This window comes from Athene cunicularia, assembly GCF_003259725.1.
Source record: "Athene cunicularia isolate RWA chromosome 1 unlocalized genomic scaffold, athCun1 chr1_part1, whole genome shotgun sequence".
In the NCBI taxonomy this organism is placed as follows: domain Eukaryota; kingdom Metazoa; phylum Chordata; class Aves; order Strigiformes; family Strigidae; genus Athene; species Athene cunicularia.
This window is the reverse complement of record NW_020799091.1, coordinates 3,813,599-3,821,498: the sequence shown is the minus strand read 5'-3', so window position 1 is coordinate 3,821,498 and position 7,900 is coordinate 3,813,599.

Below are 7,900 nucleotides of genomic sequence, written 5' to 3'. Positions count from 1 at the left end.
CTTCAATCTTCTTATAAGCACTCTCTATGTGTTGAAAGGCCTCTATAAGGTCTCCCTGGAGCCTTCTCTTCTTCAGTCTGAACAACCCCAACTGTCTTAGATCTTCTTCATAAGAGAGGTGTTCCAATCCTCTGGCCATTTCCATGTTCTTCATCCTTAAGTTTGCCTGATTCTTAGACTATTTATTTCTACTATTTCTCTGCTTCCTTTACTTTTGCAGTCAAATTTTCCCAGGTTCTCCTTCCCAAGGAAATTTATCCGAGAATGCTATCAAAAGAACAGAGACTTTCAGAGAGGTTCTCTTTCAAGAATCTCTCTTCAAAATTTCCACATCCTTCACACATTCAGGAAAATATTAACTTCTAAAATACCCTATATTTTGGTCGAGAACAGGCTCTGCCTTCCAGATCTTCACACAGTGAAGATCTACACAAGGCCTCTATTTGCATGACTAAGTGCAAGGGCAGCTTTTTGCAGCTTTTTTCATTCAGCCCTGCCAAGCAATTCAGCATTGCCATGCCCCAGAGGGATCTACATAGGAAATTTTTGGACATTGAGAATCACATCTATAAGCATTTCCTCGCAGAAGGCGGCTGAGGTACACTATTGGAGTAGTCTGGAAGAGTTTCCCAGTGCTTATTTACTATTTCTTTTGAAGATAGATCTTCCAGGACTACCACTCTAAGAAGTTTTCAACATCTACTTTAATTTTAACTTTTAATTAAAAGGGAAGTGGGGGAAACAGGTAAATCAGATAAAAATATAATCCAAGGAGGCAAACTGGAAAATTATACTTTAGGACTGTCTAAAATAGGCCAATGAGTTTATCTTAAAATCTTGTGTGCATAGAATACGTGTGTGTATGTGTGTGTGTGTGTCTGTGTACATATGCATGCATATATATGCAAATAGAAGTCCTTAGGATTTTTACAATTATCTTTTAACAGTATTTTTACATTATCTTTCAAGGCTGATTTTCCCTTCCTATATTTAAGATGAGTTTCTTAAGTTCATGAATCCAAGGCATCCTCAGAAGTGTCTCCATATGAACTTGAGCCAAGTCCTAAGGGAGACTTGCATGGCATTTGCACAACCTGTTGACATTTAGAACAAAAGTCAAGCCCTGAAAACATAACAAAGTTATGGGCTAGCTCTCTTTTCGGTGCCTGCATAAATTAGTAATATTGTCGTCATTTAACACTATGACTGCAGCAGCATAGAAATCCATATTAACAGCACTGACCCACTGGTCACTGAACCTTAAGAACGGGGAATAGACTTCACAAAGGGCCGCAGTGACTTTGCTGTAGAACTCTTAGCAGAGCTGCAGCAGCTACCATGCATTATGGACTTTTCAATCAGAAATCAGTGGCGATGGACAGAAAGAAAAATTGCTAGACTGTTTTTTTCAGTGTAGGAACACGTATTTATTCTAAATTTTATTTGTGGTCCAAAATCCTTGTTGAAGTTCTAGATCTCTGCTAGATGAAGAATGCAGTCTTCTAACAATCTGAACTTTGATATGATACTAATATTGATCATGCTGATTTTAGTGGCCAAAGAGATCTTGGCCAAGGCCACCTGCCTTCTTGACAGTCCTCCCTTCCTTCTTGAATCGTCTCACTGAATTCAATGCAGATGATCTGGCAACCATTCTACGTTAGATAAGGAGCCTGAGATTTTCAGCATCTTTAGTTTAAAAACGTTCTTCTGAAAGAGCTTTGCTCCTGCCCCTTTAGCTGCCCAAATTATATTTATAGTCACACTAGGCATCTACCTGACACGGATCCCAAGGCAGTTTTACAAATTGCTGCTCTTCTCAGTTTACAAGGAAGTTAAGAAGACTTGAGTGCACAGTTGCTCAGTAGCAGTTGTCCAGACTCCTGGTCTGAAGAGTTATGCTCTGAAACCGCAGTCTCCCTGCAATGTTGGAAACTATAGTCTGTAACAAACCTAAACAGCTACCTTGACTCAGCCTGAACACTGCTGTAGCAGGTCTAAAGAAAGAGAGAAAGGTATAAATATAAATGTAAGCTACTGATCCTATGGTTAGAACGTCAGCAAGGATATTTTCATACTATATATATATAAAGTGTATATGTAGTATTAAGGAGATGAGTGTGTTTTATCTTCTGACAATGCATAAAGCTCTCTCAGTGTAATAGTAATTCTCAGCTGGGCCTCCCTCTGCATAGATTGCTTACAAATCATTACAAACATTTGTACAGAGCAAAGCACAAGGCACAGACGAATAGAAAAAAAAGCTGCAGGAAAAGCTCAGTCCCAAGCAGGGACATCTTTGTAGAGTCCCTTACACGTCTTATTATGTAAATCCAAACTCCACAAGAACGGTGAAGTCACATTTAGGTTAATAATACTTGTTGCAGCTTGCAGGTCTGATAGAGCCTTACAAAGCTGATGGGCAAATGCAGCATCTCTTTCAAAAATACTCTTCTCCTGTGGATGGGAAAGCATTTGGTATTAAATATTTTAGCTTTCTGTCTAGCAGAGAATATCAAAGAACTGTGAAAGGTTCAGAAAGTATGTATTATTTAACTTTTCTGGATAAGCGAAACTGAAGCTCCGAAGTGCTTTGTCTAAGGACTGAAACTTCACTGTGACATCCTCTGTTCAGACTCCTGTGAACACTCTGACTCGTTATGAGGGAGAAAGAGGCCATGGAGACTACAGTCCTGCTCTGACTGATCATTAACATATACAGACCAGAATAGTTCCCACTTTTTGGTAAACATACGCTATGTTATTTTGTATTTCACTTCTACAGAAAACATCGTGTCTTTTTCTTTTTTTTTTTTTTTTAAGGTTTTTAAAATTTTATTTTCTGATCAGCTTATGGAAGGAATAGCCTGTTTGGAAACAAAATTAAGGCTAATGTTTCCTCCCTAATAAGCCTCATGTCCTTGTTCTTTCTCCAGCAGGATGATGGACTGGCTGTAGCCCTGCCAAACCTCTCTGCCCTCAGCCAAATGTGAAAAACCCTGGGAAGCTCCTGGTCCAGTTCTTGCTTTGCCTCAGGTCTCTCCCTCCATCACTGTCCCTGCTCAGGCTCACCCTGTTGCAGGCAGTCACTCTAATGAGATGAATAATAATTAATTTTTCATTCCCTCTGCAAGGGTAGTTGTCATTGAACTGTATTCCCTTTCTGATGTTAGTTACATGCCTGTTATTGTTCCTGGTCGAGGCAGAGTAGTAATGACAGGGAATGATTGGAAAATAGGATAGAAACCATTTTAAAAGATAAAGAGATTTAAATGTAAGTATCATTTCCAGTACCATATCCTAACTGCAGCGACATTCATTCCCAGATTAATGCATACAGTGGGAAATAATCAGGGATATCAGACATGGACCAAATGTTATTGCAAGTAAAACATTTGTACTGTGATCACCGTGCTCTATCATTTAGTTACCTTTCCTTCCTTGAAGTAAGAAAATCAGAATTTCTTTATCAGGAAGAAGAAATAAAGAAAGAAAATCTGTTGTTTCCTATTCATTCAGAGAGCAATCCTTTTAATATACACCTTAAAACATTCTGGCCACATTTTATTCTTTTCCTCTTCCTCTTCCTCTTCCTCTTCCTCTTCCTCTTCCTCTTCCTCTTCCTCTTCCTCACTTTTCTTCTTTTAGTTTTCTGCCTTCATATTTATTACTTTTTTTAATACGAATAAAGAAATGCCTATGGAGCTTGTTATCAATTTGACACAAGAAGTGGAAGCCTAATTTTCCACATTTCCAAAGGGATTTAAGTCTACCCCAAATGCATGAATGGTCACTGCAGACTAACTACATATCTGTCTTTTGTTTGTCTTCAGTGCAGTTGTACATGGTATAAATTTAGTCAGTATTTTCAAATGTGAGTTTATAACCCGTATTTTCTGTTTTGCACACTGCCATTGTGCAATTCCTTGTAATTCCAGTGCAAAGCATTTAAGTGGAGGGACAGTGCTTAGATAGATCATCGTCTTCTTTCCCTAATTTTTCCACTTCCACTCAACAGCTTTTCTATGACAACTCCTGTCTGTGTCATAGATCATCAGGAGGAATTCTGCTTTAATATCTAGGAATGTCTTTATATATTTTGGGTTTAGTCTCTTTCAGCTGTCTTCTTCCATCATCAAAACAAGATCTATCCTACTAGTTTAGTTCTCTAATCTTTGTAGAAATGCTGGTGCAGACATAGCCCAGGATGCCTTGGGCTGACCTCGGCTGGGTCACCTTTCATATGTCTCAGGCTGTCATTCTGGTTTATATCACATGGCTTTCTTGATACTTGTACTTGGGTGAAGAAGAGCACTTTGACTTCTGTTTTTCTGAGCTACAGCAACATAGCAGAGCGTAGCAGGAGCAGATGCACATACTGAAGGAGTTTACTGAATGTGAGCCAGCAGTGTGTGCTCGCAGCCCAGAAAGCCAGCTGTGTCCTGGGCTGCGTCAAGTGTGGCCAGCGGGCTGAGGGAGGGGATTCTCGCCCTTAACTTTGCTCTTGCGAGACCCCCCCCTGCAGCTCTGAGGCCACCAACAGGAGAAGGACACGGACCTGCTCGAGCGGGGCCAGAGGAGGCCACGAAGATGATCAGGGGCTGGAGCACCCCCCTGTGAAGACAGGTTGAGAGAGCTGGGATTCTTCAACCTGCAGAAGAGAAGGCTCCAGGGAGACCTTAGAGTGGCCTCCCAGTGCTTAAAGGGGGCTACAGGAAAGGGGGGGAGGGAATCTTTATCACAGAGTGTAGTGGTAGGATGAAGGGTAGCAGTTTTAAAATGAAAGAGGGTAGATTTAGATTAGATATAAATAAAAAATTCTTCCCTGTGAGGGGGGTGAGACACTGGCACAGGTTGCCCAGAGAAGCTGTGGCTGCCCCCTCCCTGGAAGGGTTCAAGGCCAGGTTGGACGGGGCTTTGGGCAACCTGGGCTAGTGGAAGGTGGCCCTGCCCGGGGCAGGAGGGTTGGAACTGGATGAGCTTTAACATCCCTTTCAACGCAAACCAATCTATGATTCTCTAATTCTAAAGACCTGACATCCTCATTATATCTTCATTACACTGCTTTGGGCTACCCCTAGTCCCATAGAGTAAATGCTTGTTAGTGGCTGGGACATGTTAAGTGGACTTCTGAATCCCACCTTGCCTTTCACTTCTACCTGAAAGGGATCCAGTCTGCTCCAAGGCAACTCTGAGATGCAAACCAAGTGAGTGGGGACCATCAGCAGACTTGCCTCAGTGACACTGTCCTGATGCATAGTAAAATGTAGGTCCATGCAAGTGAGGAACAGAAAAGTTGTTTCCATTTCATTTCCAGCTTTACTGTGTTGCTTATTTAGCAAAGAATCTGGCCAGCTTTGTTCCTCCCATTTGCAAAAGTATCTCTGCTCGTTTAGATCAGTGCCATAATTCAGTTTGTGAGGCAAATGCCACCACTCTTCCCTTAAGAATAAATAAGTAGTGATGTGATGGAATCTCTCCATATTTCCTCTCTCTCCATTTTTCATGTATTTGGTGATGTTTCACTGTAGCTGGACTTACAATTGAAGCACAGAACAAACCTTGCTTCACAGCAGTGTGGGAAATTATGGCAGAGAAGGCAGCATAGTCGGCTAGTCTGCAGCCACTGAGACTGAAGGAAAGCTAGGGAGAATTCACATCCTTTACAAAATCAGGTTATTTGAAGAAACACGTAGGTAAACAGGAAAGGTTTGTGCACAAAACATAATCGTGGCTTTTTTTTTTTTTTTTTTTTTTTTTTTTTTTTTTCAGTTGTGCATTCTCTTGTGAAACATGCTCGTGTCTCTCTGCAGTGGCTCTTAAAAAAAAAACCCTAAAACAACAAACTTTATAGGGTTTAGTACGTTGATGGTAAAGTGCTACTAGTTTACAACTCCTCTTATAGGAACACTCATGAGGAGGTGATGACAAGGATGGTATCAGCAAAATGGCAGAGTATCAGGAGGCCACCCATGGGCCTCCTGATAGAAAGTCTCTCGCAAAGACTTTCCCACTACTTGTACTCTTAAAACCTGTGGCAGTCAGTGGGCTTGCAAGAGTGGTGGTCTATTTGGGGCTAGTCCCAGAGGGCTAATGGAGAAAGTCATGAGTTTTTATCTAAGGGGAAATATAACACCTTCAACATTAGGAAATGTTCTGTATACTTGAGGGGAAAAAAATATAAATTGACAGCTGGGCTACACACCTCTACAGACTGTAACTGGCTTTAGTCATAAACCCACTGACGTTTACAATCTATTAGTAAGGGATAGGTGGGGAAAGCTATCAGTGGTACAGTGCCACACTGGGTATTTTAATGCCTGAAGATGATGCAAGACGAAAGCACAGAAGATGTCTTGCAGACAGATTCTTCTCTCCACTAATTCACTCAGTCCCCCACATTCCCTTGACCTGTGATCCTACACAAGCCCCAAAGCAATCCTGATCAGTGCATGGTTATACGGACATCAGAATATTTATTAAAACCCCCCAAAGCACTCCCCAACTGGTGCCGCAGAGTGTAGCTGGTGGGGGGGGGATGTGCACGGCTGTGCAAAGCTGTGAGCAATCAGGCAGCTCATTCTTCTTTTAAGAAGTGTTACATGTCCAGGCTGTGGCATTCTGGCTCCTTTCAAAACGTGTCAGCTTAAACAATCTCAGTGGCACACATCCCTTTCCTCTAGCCCTATTATTTCGCGTGCTGTAGGAGCTGTTCTGCTCCACCCCACGGTCAGCACTGAGATTTTGATATAAATGAAAGTTACCGAAATGATCTGCGACCACTTCATTATTGCTGCTGTGCTTGGCGATAGGGGTTGGAGCATTTTTGGTACCTATAGAAATATCCTCGCATGGAGGGAGGAAGGTAACAGTCTGGGCTGCCTCCAGCAGAGGGAAGTGGAACACACACACTTCCCAGCGAGCTCCGTCCTGCTGCTTTGCAGAGCAGCCGGGAAAAATGTGTCTTGTGTTTGCAGAGCTGAAATTTCCTCCTGCCAACACAAACGCCTGACTTAATCCCCTTTGGTTCCTCGCCGCAATGGTCTTACGCTCCATGTTCCCCAGACCAAGAAAGTTAGCTTGGTGTCTCCAAGCTAACTCCCATGTACACAAACACCCACCCACCCCCTCGGCAACAGGACTTGGGTAGACATTGGATTTTAAGTCCCAAAGTGCTGAGAAACACGGGTGCAGCCAGGGCTCCAAACGTAGTCTTGGTTTTAAGCATAAAGTTTTAACATTATATTCCAGAGACTACTTTAAACGGGGATGGCCTTTCCTCTGAAACTTCTCAGCAGGATGACAGAGGGACACCCTTGAAAGGTCTTGGGCTTGTACAGGTTGTCCCCGTGCTCCTACACGTGAATCCACGTGCAGATGCACACTCATATTCCTGCACACCAACACACAGCTTGAAGGCTGCCCCAACACATAGTTGTGGGGTGTTTTTCCCCTCTCTCGTCACGCTCACATCTTTCTGTCACAGGGTTCCTTGTGGGTGTACACAAACACATACACACACACATTCCGACACAACCTGAACAAAAACGCACTCACATCTCACATGCAAAAAAAATCCTTTGACCACTTCTCCTTGACAGTTATACACTTTTAAAAGATATTTGACTCTTTCCTTTTAACTTCTCTGACTTTAGAAAGAGTATAAGCCTGCTGGAGATTAATTTATGGGGAAGATAATGTCTTTAACCTACACTTCCCTGAACTGCCTTAATACTGTTTGCAAAGCAACCAGATGACTTTGTCTCTCCCTCACCCCATCTAGAGCCTCAGGGAGGCAAGTTTTGCCTCAAGCTTTCAACCTTTTGATGCACGGATTTTCCACGCTGAGCTACAGTAGGTGGGTAACAAGAAGATCCTATTAAAGTGAAATCAAGTAGCA